The sequence below is a fragment of the Nomascus leucogenys genome, chromosome 22a (assembly GCF_006542625.1).
Source record: "Nomascus leucogenys isolate Asia chromosome 22a, Asia_NLE_v1, whole genome shotgun sequence".
NCBI classification, from domain to species: Eukaryota; Metazoa; Chordata; class Mammalia; order Primates; family Hylobatidae; genus Nomascus; species Nomascus leucogenys.
The window spans coordinates 68,856,869-68,869,497 of record NC_044402.1 but is presented as its reverse complement, the minus strand read 5'-3'; the positions used below and the strand labels follow the sequence as shown (position 1 = coordinate 68,869,497).

The 12,629-nt window shown below is 40.4% G+C and overlaps 1 protein-coding gene and 1 non-coding gene across 2 annotated transcripts in view; one reads left to right on the top strand and one right to left on the bottom strand.

Annotated features, from left to right (window-relative positions):
• The window catches only part of CERS6 (ceramide synthase 6), a 326,541-nt gene that overhangs the window by 162,071 nt on the left and 151,841 nt on the right, over positions 1-12,629 (bottom strand). The gene's annotated exons all lie outside the window — the stretch shown is intronic.
• Positions 8,258-8,364, top strand: LOC115832546. Its single transcript, XR_004028078.1, has one exon. It is a non-coding gene; the product is annotated as a U6 spliceosomal RNA (small nuclear RNA).

Sequence of the window (12,629 nt, the reverse complement as noted above, 5' to 3'; positions counted from 1 at the left end):
TCTCTTCTGGAGAAACAATCAGACCGTTAAGTTCTCTTGAACTCTTATATTTTGAGTCCAGGTCCTATATTAGTCAAGTCTTGTATCCTGACCCTGCAATATTTGGCACAACTGGCCATTCCACCTTGTTTGAATCACTGCTGCTGTGCTCATTCCCTTTCTGTCCCAACCCTCTGCTTCTCTTGCCTTGTGCACAGACAACCCTTGGTTTGTCAATGCCAGTGACACCTGAGGTTCCATCCTCAGCCTTCTTTTCACACCATGTGCTCCTGCTAGGTGAACTCACCCACTCCCTGTATGCTGGGCAATCACTGCCCTTAACCATCTCTATATCCCTGGACACCCAATGTCATCTGGACACCCAAACATCAGCACCTGAGGCTCAAAATCCAAAAACAAACAAACAAAACATATTATCTTTCTCCCAGGAATCCACTGTTTCTTCCTTCCATCTCTGTCAAGGACACTATTCTCCACTCAATGTCCCAGGTCCTTGAGTCTTCCTTCGCCTTCAACCCCCTTTATCCCAGGCATCAAACCTCTAAGTTCTGCATTGGAAATATCTCTTTCATTTACTTCCTTTGCTCCATTCCCTCAGTCTCTTCCCTAGCCCAAAACATCTAGTCTTTATCTTTCTTCAAGAGGTAGGCTGGCATTAGCTGAGTTCCACAGCCAGACCTGTAAGCCAGGCTGTCAATTGATTAATCATGACAGAACAGTCACAAAGTCCAGAATATTTGCTTTGACATGAATGAGAGTTACTCTTCCTGCAGAAAAATCTACACGGGGGTTGCTTGCAAAACACAGAAAAAGAACAAGAGGAGTTTGAGATCTTAAGAAGTGCTGCTCAGACAGATGGCCTAAGGCACTGTCACCAGAGAGCAATTCTTACATATCCAGAGGCCAACACTCCTAATCCCCCAGTGCTTTAATATTCTCAGCCAACTTGAATCTCAAAATCTCTGCAACAGGCAACCCATATGATGTCTCTGTGCCTCCACCCTTTTCTTAGCTGGGTAAAGCTAATCAACTGTTGCTCTGGCCTAGCCTGGGATAACCTTTTTAGGGAGACTAGACAAATCTCATTCTTGTTTCACCATATGTGAATTAAACAAAACAACACAAAAAAGCCTTAACCCTGAGTTTTCTTCTTTATCCAACTCAACCTTTCATGATCCTCCTGCAGTTTTCTCTGATCTCCACCTCCCAAGAAGTGTTTATCCCCATGAGATATTGTTCTAACATTAAGATGACATATGTTATTAGTCATCCTTTAAGTGACCAACAATCAGTTGGATATTTTCAACTCTGAGTGAAAGATCTGTGACTTAAAGCTTCTACACAGGACTAGCTCTCAGGAAGCTATGTTCACTCAGCCTGGGCATGAAGACTTCCTCCACAATTTTCACACAGTCTGTTTGATCCTAGGCACTCCCTATGCCTCTTTCTCATCTGCAAAATGAAAATAAAACCACCTACTTCAACGGGTTAGAATGAGGATTAAATGAGGCAATACTTCTAAAGTATATAGAATAGCATTCAACACATGGCAAGGGCTCCATAACTCTTAACTATCATTACTATTTTTATATAGCTGGTATATGACGTGCACCCAATAAATGACTTCAAGTTTCATGAGTATGGGCCAGTGCCAATGGCTAGACAAACTACCAACTACAATATGACTCTACGACAGACATCTCCTATTAGACTTGAGGAAGACACCAGTGTAGAATGAAGGAGGGCTTCATTCTCACAAAGTGGTTAAGCAGTAGGTCATGTAAATGACAGACTCTGTGTTGCTTTTTTGTTAAATTTCTGTGTCAGGATTTGGCTGACTTCTTACTTTTCCCTTGTTTGTATTTTTAAAGTTATTTAATATTTAATGTTATAAAACCACTTGAGATTGCTACTACACTAAATCTGTACTTTGTACAAGCAGCTCTGAAAATGTTAAGGATAAAATTTAGTAGGGCTGGAAAGTGAAAAGTACAGCAGTGAATTTCCATGGCAATGTGGTGTTATAAATAAGACATGATACATGGATAAATCGACCAATGAAGATGTACAGATGAACAAAGTAAGTATGTTTATTCATGGATTTTAAAATCTTTTTGTATTCTGGTATTTTACAGCCACAAAATTAAATAATCTAACCTTCAAGGTCATCATGTAAGACCTTTAAACTGAGTTTCTAAACAAAAGTTGCAAACTTAAATCTCTACAGGGACTAGGCAGGTTAAGGCAATTGAGGAGCTGGTTAAACTTAGCTCTCAGAGTACTGAGATGAATGGTTACTGGCACACAGTTTCTATGCTGGCAATGCTGGGGAATGTGGCTATTTCAATATCCCACTGAAATAAGGGCCGGTCAAATGTCAAGAAAGAATGCAAACTCAAGTGTTGTCAGATTTTCCCCCATTTTTTCACAGAAAGCTGAAAAATAAGACATCAGACTTTTTAAATGCTGGCGATTAATTCTATTAAAAATAAAAATCAGGCCAGGCGCAGTGGCTCATGCCTGTAATCCCAGCACTTTGAGAGCTGAGGCGGGCATATCACCTGAGGTCAGGAGTTCGAGACCAGCCTGGCCAACATGGTGAAACCATGTCTCTGCTAAAAATACAAAAAATTAGCCAGGCGTGGTGGTGTGCGCCTGTAGTCCCAGTTACTCTGGAGGCTGAGGCATGAGAATTGCTTGAGAATTGAGGCATGAGATTGCACCACTACACTCCATCCTAGGCGACAGAGTGAGACTCTGTCTCAAAAAATAAATTAATTAATTAAAAATAAAAATCATACAGGCCAAATCGTGCAGGCTAGATTCAACTTGGGGCTGCCAGTTCACAACCTGTGCTTTAACTATAGTATGTGGCAGGGATGGGTGGGATGGTCTACTCTTCTTACACTCTAAACTATGTTCCATATAGAATGAAAGTCTGCTTTCCTGAAACGTAGAATTCTCATAGGGAAAATTCACTCTTGCATTAGACTATTAAATAATAATCTAATGAACTTTTGCTCAGTTCTTGGAAAATGTCTACCAAATAAAAATGAAATCAAATCAAATAAATTCTATTTGTTATTATGCTAACAACCAGACAGCCATTTATTAAGATATACCAAGGATTTACTAAATACCAAGACATACTACTAGGTGCTGGGAATATAAATATGAATTAAGTCAAAGTCCTTCCTCAAGGGCCTGACAAGCTAATCTCCAAAGCTGCTTCCTGATGGATGGGCAACAGCTGTAAATCTAAGGAAGCCTTACCTATTCTAAAAAAATCAGTCACATCTTTTGTCTTCACTCCAAGCTTGTGACAATATTTGGAGAGTTACCTCTATTCTCAAGGTCATCCTGCCCTAGTGTCACTGGGAAAAAATGCCTGGAGAACTCAGTCTTTCCACATCAAACCTATTAAGCCCTGTTAAAATAGAGATGGTGTCCCTTCTCACCCCTTCTCTGGGTAAGCAGCAAGGAAAGAGTGGTTGCGTAGAGAGGCAGAAGAGGACAAGGCAGAACACAAACCTCAAAGTTCCTGAGAGCTAAGTAGTTTTCCCAATGTCCAAATCCTCTCAAGACTTTAGGGTAACACAGAGCAGGGAAAAATGGGCAAGGCTTCAGTGGCTCTCAACAGGGGGCTGTCATTAAAGGTATGAAGGTCCCCACTTCATGGTAGTGGAGGAAGAGCTCACGGACATAGGAGCTGAGGGTAGCCAGGCCCTTTCTGGTATTGTTCTGAAACTAAAAATGACTTGGAGCGAAAAGATTCTTGACATTATGAAACATTTATCGAGAATGAACTACATTCTTGTATTTATCTTTCCTCTTCTAGTGAAAAGCACAATAAAGGCAAATCAATGTTCATACTTTGAGAAACAACAAAAAGGAAATGTAATCCACCCCACTGTCAAAGATTTCATCATAAGATTTTTTTAAAGTTTGAAAATGTATAAAAGAAGGGAGGCCGGGGTGGTGACTACTCGCAGTCCCAGCTACTTGGGAGGCTGAAGTGGGAGGATCCCTTGAGCCCAAGAGTTTAAGACTGCAGTGGGTAGGTGGGGAGGCAATCAGTAAGAAATTTCCAGCTAGAGTTACTATAGTAAATGGGTCATTCAAATCATCTCATGAATGATAACAATTTAAATTACAGAATGAACAACAATTCAAATTACAAAAATAAAATTATTTATACTTTTCCTAGAATATACTAGGTAATTCAAGGCAGAGATAGACTATCATATTGCAAACTGATTCTCAAGTGGTTATTGTAATCACTTGTACATAGTTGGAATATACTGGCTAAGGTAACAAACACACATTCTTTGTTCCATTGCATGCTTTAGAGTAACATTACTGCCTAGTGCTATAAAACCTCTTTCATGTAGAACCTCAGGTTAACCAGGAAAGCAATGACAAGAAAGGAGACAGTTAGAAAGCCTTCATAGAAGAGCTGTGCCTTCAATGAAGGGACAGCATGCAGATATTCTCAGAACCAAGCCTAGAGATTAGGACTGCTTTCTAACGAGGTCAATAATTAACACCTGCAGTGTTCCTCAACATGGTTTCTGACTCCAGGATTTTGTCCATTTATAGCCAGATTGAGGTTCCTAAAAGAACAACTCTGAAGACACTTAGAAATTGAGCCTCAAGGCTTTCAATAAATGAATCCCACCTCTAGACTCTGGGTCTTGGTCCCTACTAGCCCAATGTGTGTGTCTCCTGAAACATCAGATCTGGGCCTGCTGCTGCCTTGACCAACCTTCATCATCTGTCAAAAACAAATCTCCCAGAGAGGGCCCCCACCCATCATTTCTTCTGCAAGACTTCCCTCTTCCTTCAACTCCTGTGGTGCTCTCCTTCAGAAAGGGGTCACAGGATTCTTTTGCATTGCTAATCATGCCTCCTTAACATCAAAACCAGACAATCAACAACAACAACAACAAAAATCTATCGACTACCTACTATCTTCCAGCCACTGTTAAGTGAATTCAAATGTGTAATTCTATTTTATCCATCACAGCAACATGTCAACATGGCTCATCTGAGGTCAACAGCTAGTAAACACAGGAGTGGGGACTCAAACTCAAGATGATACCAGGGATGTCTGATGTGAAAGCCTGTGCTTTTTGTACAGGAGCACTCTACCTATCGTTTAACAATAACAAAAATAATAGTTAACATCTACCAAATAATTACCAGCCGATAGCTTCTAAACACCTTACATGTTCTAATTCATTAATCCTCACAAAAACTTTGCAAGGTTAATACTGTTATTACTCTCATTTTAGAGATATAGAAGGAGACACAGAAAGATCAAGCAACTTGCCTGAACTCCATGTCTTGTAAGTGGCAGAGGATGTGCCCTTAAGCAGTATACAATATCTTCTGATAGTGCTGCCTAGCTGCTTTCAGATTTTTATACATAGCTCTTATGTTCAACTTCTCCCCCTATATTCCTTATCATCCTTTTTGCATTATAAAAGAAAGTTATTTAAAGAGATGAGTGGTATGTATGAAGAGTAGGGGAAACAAATGAAAAAGGAGCACTCCCACTTCTTGGCCTTGGTGGTCCACACAGGATGAAACCCTCAGGCTAGGCTTGAGATAGAATCAATCATCTAAGACAACCTCTCCCTACCGATGTCCTTGAAGTCACCTTTGACAGATGCACCCTAAATGGAAAATGAAGTAAACAGATATAGGCTGCAGGTAAACCTGGTGCTGCCTAGAGCTCTAGCATTGTGTGGGTATCCAAAATATCCTAACTACCTAGTGAGGTGACCAATCCTGACACTGACTCACTGGAGGAGTTCCACAAACTCCTACAAATCTCAGCTTTGGAATAAAATAATCAACATGAGAAAAAAATATTGGAAATCTCTTCCATGTTATGAATTCATAACTCATGTTTCAAAATGCATTGTCCTTCAAAAGATGCCATAAATAAAAGACAAGCCATAGATTAGGGGAAAATGTTTGCAAGTCATTAAACCCACAAAGGATTTGTATAAAGAACTTTTAAAACTCAATAGTACAAAAATAAACACAACTTTGAAACGTGCAAAAGATCTAAACAGATATCTACCAATACATAAATTACCAATAATCAAATGATAACGCAACATCATTATTCAAAAGGGAAATAAAAATTGAATCTATAATGAGATATCACTTCACACCCCACTAGAATAGTTAAAATCGAAGAGATAATAGCAATGTTTTTGAGGATGTAGTGAAACTGGAACCTGAATACACTGCTGGTGGGAAGATGAAATGGTATATCTTAGAAAGTTTGATAATTTCTTAGATATTCATGTTCATATTTCATATCTCTAAATTTGAATTTATCATATGACTCAGTAAGCAATTTCTCTTTTAGGTAGCTACCCAAGAGAAATGAAGACATGTCCAGGCAAAGGCTTCTATCTGAATGTTCACAGCAGCATTATTCATAGCAGCCAAAAAGCAAAGACAATCAAATACCCACTCAATGGTGAATGGATAAACAAAGTGAGGTATATCCTTTCAAATGAAGTACTGATTGAGCTATATGAAACTCAAAAGCATTATGCCAAGTGGAAGAAGTTAGCCACAAATACCACATATTGGGTGATTCCATTTATATGAAATGTTCTGAAAAGGCAAATCTATTGTGACAGAAAACAGATTAGTGATGGTTACCTGGGGCTGGGAGTACAAGGGAGTGAAAGCAAATGGGCTGTCCACAGTTGCTCTGTTTGCTCCATAGGGAAGTCAGCTCACAAGTGAGGTTCTCTCTCTGATGCATTCAAAAGGATGGAACATACATTAAGAAAGAGATAACTGATACCCAAGGTATTTCATGATAGAAGCAAACACTGAGGTAATGTTCCATTCCATGTGAGCCCAGAGCCAACTTCTTCATATGGGGAGGGTATTCTGTAATTCTCTCCTCTTTGTATACTTCCAAAATATATTGTAATGACTACTGATTGATTTAAAATTTTGCAGCAAACCTTTTATACTTTCTTCATTAACCCCTGAAAAGACTGCAAAAACATAAGACAGTTCTATTAAGATATACTAGTTTTGGCCTGGCGCAGTGGCTCACCCCTGTAATCCCAGCACTTTGGAAGGCCGAGGCAGGCGGATCATGAGATCAGGAGATCGAGATCATCCTGGCCAACATGGTGAAACCCCGTCTCTACTAAAAATACAAAAATTAGCTGGGCATAGTGGCATGTGCCTGTAATCCCAGCTACTTGGGAGGCTGAGGCAGGAGAATCGCTTGAGCCAGGGAGTCGGAGGTTGCAGTGAGCCGAGATCATGCCACTGCACTCCAGCCTGGCAACAGAGCGAGACTCTGTCTCAAAAAAAAAAAAAAAAAAAAAAAAGATATACTAGTTTTGATTACTGGGAAGAGTAATTTAAGAGTTTTTTTAAAAAGTAATGACTTATCTCTTATAATCGAAATAAGGAAAGATGTTGCAACATAATTCCCTAGACCAAGGGTTAGTAAATTTTTTCTGGAAGGCCAGTTAGTAAATATTTTAGGATTTGTGCACCAAGAAGAAAAACTAAGGATATTATGTGAGTATTTATATAACCGTTTAAAAATGTAAAAACCATTTAAAAATGTAAAATATAACCATTTAAAAATGTAAAAACTCTTTGTATTAGTCCATTCGTGCATTGTTATAAAGAAATGATTAAGACTGGGTAATTTATAAAGAAAAGAGGTTTAATTGGCTCATGGTTCTACAGGCTGTACAGGAACCACAGCAGCATCTGCTTCTGGAGAGACCTCAGGAAACTTACAATCATGCCAGAAGGCAAAGGGGATGCAAGCACGTCTTACATGGCCAGAGCAGGAGCAAGAGAGAGAGAGGGAAAGTGCCACACACTTTTAAACAACCAAATCTCATGAGAACTCACTATCGCAATGACAGCACCAAAGTGGATGATGTTAAACCAAGAGAAACCAAACCCATGATTTTCTAATCACCTTCCACCAGGTCCCACCTCCAGCATGGGGATTACATATCAGTATGAGATTTGGGTGGGTACACAGATCCAAACCATATCAATCTGCCCCTGGCCCCTCCCAAATCTCATGTTTTCCTCACATTTCAAAATAAAATCATACCTTCCCAACAGTCCCCCAAAGTCTTAATTCATTCCATCATTAACTCAAGACCACAGTACGAAGTCTCATCTGAGACAAGGCTAGTTCCTTCTCCCTATGAGCCTGTAAAATAAAAAACAACTTAGTGTGCTCACTTTGGCAGCACATATACTAAAACAGGAAAGATCCAGAGAACATTAGCATGGCCCTTGCACAAGGATGAGACACAAATTCTTGAACCATTCCATATTTAAAACCAACAACAACAAAAACAAGTTAGTTACTTCTAAGATACAATGGCGGTATAGGCATTGGGTAAATACTCCCATCCCAAAAGGGAGAAATTAGGCAAAAGAAAGGGGCTACAGGCCCCATGCAAGTCTGAAACCCAGCAGGGCAGTCATTAAATCTTAAAGCTCCAAAATAATCTCCTTTGACTCCATGTCTCATATCCAGGGCACACTGGTGCAAGAAGTTGGTTCCCCAGGCCTTCCTTGGGCAGCTCCACCCCTGTGGCTTTGCAGGGCTCAGTCCCCATATTTGCTCTGAAGGGCTGGCAATGAGCACCTGCAGCTTTTCCAGGTGCAGGGTCCAAGCTGCTGGTGGATCTACCATTTTGGGGTCTGGACGACAGTGGCGCTCTTCTCACAGCAATGCTAGGCAGTGCCCCAGCGGGGACTCTGTGTGGGGGCTCTAACCCCGCATTTCCCCTCCGCACTGCCCTAGCACAGGTTCTTCACGAGGGCTCTGTCCCCGCAGCAGGCTTCTGCCTGAACGTTCAGGCTTTTCTATACATCCTCTAAAATCTAGGTGGAGGCCCCCAAGCCTTAACTCTTACACTCTGTGCACCTGCAGGCTTAACGCCATGAGGAAGCCACCAAGGCTTATGACTGGCAGCCCTGAGGCAACATCTCAAGCTGAATCTGGGCCCCTTTGAGCCATGGCTGGAGCAGCTGGGATGTACGGAGCAGTGTCCCAAGGCAGGGCAGCAGGGTCCTGGGCCTAGCCCAGGAAACCATTCTTCCACTCCTAGGACTCTTGGTCTGCGATGGGAGGGGGTGCCATCACATCCCATGGCGGGGAGGTGCCTTTGAGGCGTTCTCCCCATGCTCTTGGCTGTTAGCACTTGGCTCCTCTTTATCTATGCAAATTTCTGCAGCCTGCTTGAATCCCTCCCCTGAATATGGGCTTTTCTTTGCTACCACATGGCCAGGTTGCAAATTTTCCAAACTTTTATGCTCTGCTTCCCTTTTAAATATTATGTAAGTTCCAATTGGATATCATTTCTTTGCTCATACATATTAGCACAGGATGTTAGAAGCAGCCAGGCTATATCTTGAATGCTTTGCTGCTTAGAAATTTCTTCCACCACATACCCTAAATCATCATTCTCAAGTTCAAAGTTCCACAGATGCCTAGGGCAGCATCACAATGCCTCAAAGTTCTTTGCTAAAGCATAACGAAAGTGACCTTTGCTCCAGTTCCCAATAAGTTCCTCATATCCATCTGAGACCTCATCAGTTTGGCCATCTCTGTCCATATCACTATCAGCATTTGGATTACAACCATTCAACAAATCTCTAGGAAGTTCCAAACTTTCCTCATCTTCCTGTGACTTGCTGAACTGGGTAATGGGCAGACATTGGAACAGTTTGGAGGGCTTCTTCTGAGAAGCCCATTACCCAATTCCAAAGCTGCTTCCACATTTTCAGGTATTTTTTATATCAATACCCCATTCTCAGTACCAATTTTCTGCATTAGTCCATTCTCACACTGCTCTAAAGAAATACCTGAGACTGAGTAATTTACAAAGAAAAGAGGTTTAATTGGCTCATGGTTCTACAGGCTGTACAGGAAGCACAGTGGCTGCTACTTCTGGTGAGACCTCAAAAAACTTACTGTCAGGGCAGAAGGCAAAGGGGAAGCAGGCACATCTTACATGGCCAAAGCAGGAGCAAGAGAGAGAGAGGGGAGGTGCCACATACTTTTAAACAACCAGATCTCATGAGAACTCACTGTAACAATGACGTACTAAGTAGGGATGATGTTAAACCATGAGAAACTGTCCCCAGGATTCAGTCACCTCCCCAAGCCCCACCTCCAGCATTAAGAATTATATTTCAACATGAGATTTGGCTGGGGACATAGATCCAAACCACATCATCCTTCTTATTTCACAAGTCATACAAAAACTGGCAGCAGGCCAGATTTGGTTGACTGACCCTAGTTTACCAAGCCGACTTACATACACTTTAAACACGCACACGTATACAACTGCTCAACTTCAATCTGTCTCTGTCACACATATACCCTACCCTACAAATATTTTTGAACACACTTCCCTGTGGCAATGTAGAAGTAAATGCTTGCAAAAGTTGTGTTTTTGAAAAGTATAACCTTTCAAGTAGTTAAAACCTACAGTGGAAATTGCTTATAATTTTCAAGTCAGCCAGGAAATAGGGTTAAGGGAAAATGACTAAAATCAAGTATATCTTAATTAAGGATGGCTCCAAGGAATGTAAAAATATTTAAATCTTTGTTTTGTCTTCTCTGACAGATTGAGAATGACTCCCTCAAACACATTTTTCCTTCTAACATGTTTTCATTTTAATATCAAATCATATCTAATAACAGTTCTCCATAATTCCACTGCAGAAGTAAACTAAAAATTTTTATTGTTTCACTACTGATCTCAGCCTCTAGGTCAATAAGATGCAGAGATTCAGAGCTAGAGACAGACTTGGATATAGACTACGGACTAGAGAGAACATAATCAGCCCACAAACTATGCTCAACTGCCTAACTCCATTTCTTACACAAACCTGGCTTTAGGACCAAGGGGCTCCTCAGCAGACTCTTCAAGTTCCTAACAGCCATGTTTCTTCAGGCATTAGGCCAACAACTGTAGCATAGTTTTAGGTTTTAAAGACATTGCATCATGGAAGCTATAATTACAATCAGGTCTCCCACTGGCAGCTGTGAGAGAACAGGACCTTCCAGGAGGATGAGCTACACCTGTAGCCGCATCTGAACGATGTTAAAAGAGCACTGGAATGCCTGCTGGGAACGCTACAGCCAATGCACAATAAATGGGCTTTGGTGAAATCTTGTACAGCTAGTTTAATCATGAACATTAAAATCTCTTGTAAAATCAAGGCACTATTAAGCTAAATCATCCTTTGATTTTTCTATTGTTTCAGAATCAATGCCCAGATGTTCATCTACCTACATAGCTATTGATAGTCATTCTCTGTAGTTATTTCCCATAAAGGCTGCAAATATTCATTGGGTTGCCTAGCAGCTCTTTCAGATCCCTCACTTACCTCCCTCACTACACAAGTAGCCATCTAAGTCACTCAGGGTGATTCCATGGGGCTGCTGGAAAGGGAAATGTTCAAATATGAAAGGAGAGTCCCATTTCTTCCCATCACCAGTGAGGCCTTGGGGCACATACCATTTCTCTTTTTACAAAATGATAAGATACTCAGCAAAAATATCATGGTGCTACAAACATCACCTGACATTTAAAGGGCAAACCCAAGGAGCAGCAACTGAGTAATAAAGAAATCAGGAACTCTGAGCTTCTGTTTCTCCTTCTATGGAATGAAAGATCATTGTTACAGGCTCACTACACGGGGATGCTGATAATTGAGCTATGTAGAGGTAGATAATCTATATATTTCACAAAATGTTAAGTTCATGGAATAAATTAGCTGCAACATGTTTCATGCTGGTTTGGAGACTCATCAGTGCCCCCAAAGAATTTCCCTGAAATGATGGCACTACAGGAACCTGTATTTTTGAATGGTGACCTGTTCAGGACTGAGATCCTGGGGCTGGGAATAAAACACTGTCCAAGAACCAAAGAATGGCTACCCAGGTCAAACCCCAAACCCCATTCCTTTATGCACACACAAATAACCACCATCCTGAACTTCGCTTGATCCGATTTTTCCCTGTTTTTGATGTCAAATCATGAGATTAATGAATTCAAGTTCATTTATACCCACTGACCACTGCATGCATAGATACTTATTATTCTTCTCTTTCCCTGGGAGCAAACTACATATCTACATTATTCATTTAAACTCTCTGAATACTAACACTGCATAATTCTGGCTGCTCAAAAATGTAATTTAACTACATGTTCCTGTGTAAAAAGTCTATCCACATAGGTAGGTAGATCTGGGTGGTTTTTTTTAAATTTATTAAAGGTATAAAGACTTGGACTAAAGCTATTGCTTCTATCAATGGGCCAACATCATTTAAGTACTTAACATTTAGCAAAAGTACTAAAATTATAGACAGAGTCCTATACCAGGTGAATAATTCATGTATCTTTATCTTAGTTGCACTCAGATATATTTTTTAAATACTTATATGTTCCTTAATTTTTGCTAAACTGATTTTTAATATCACTTGATCTGAAAAAAATACTGAAAATCAATTCCCTTAGAAATATTTTCTAAATGAGAGAAAGAGAAAAAAGAATCGGCTAATGCTTATTTGTGCAATACCC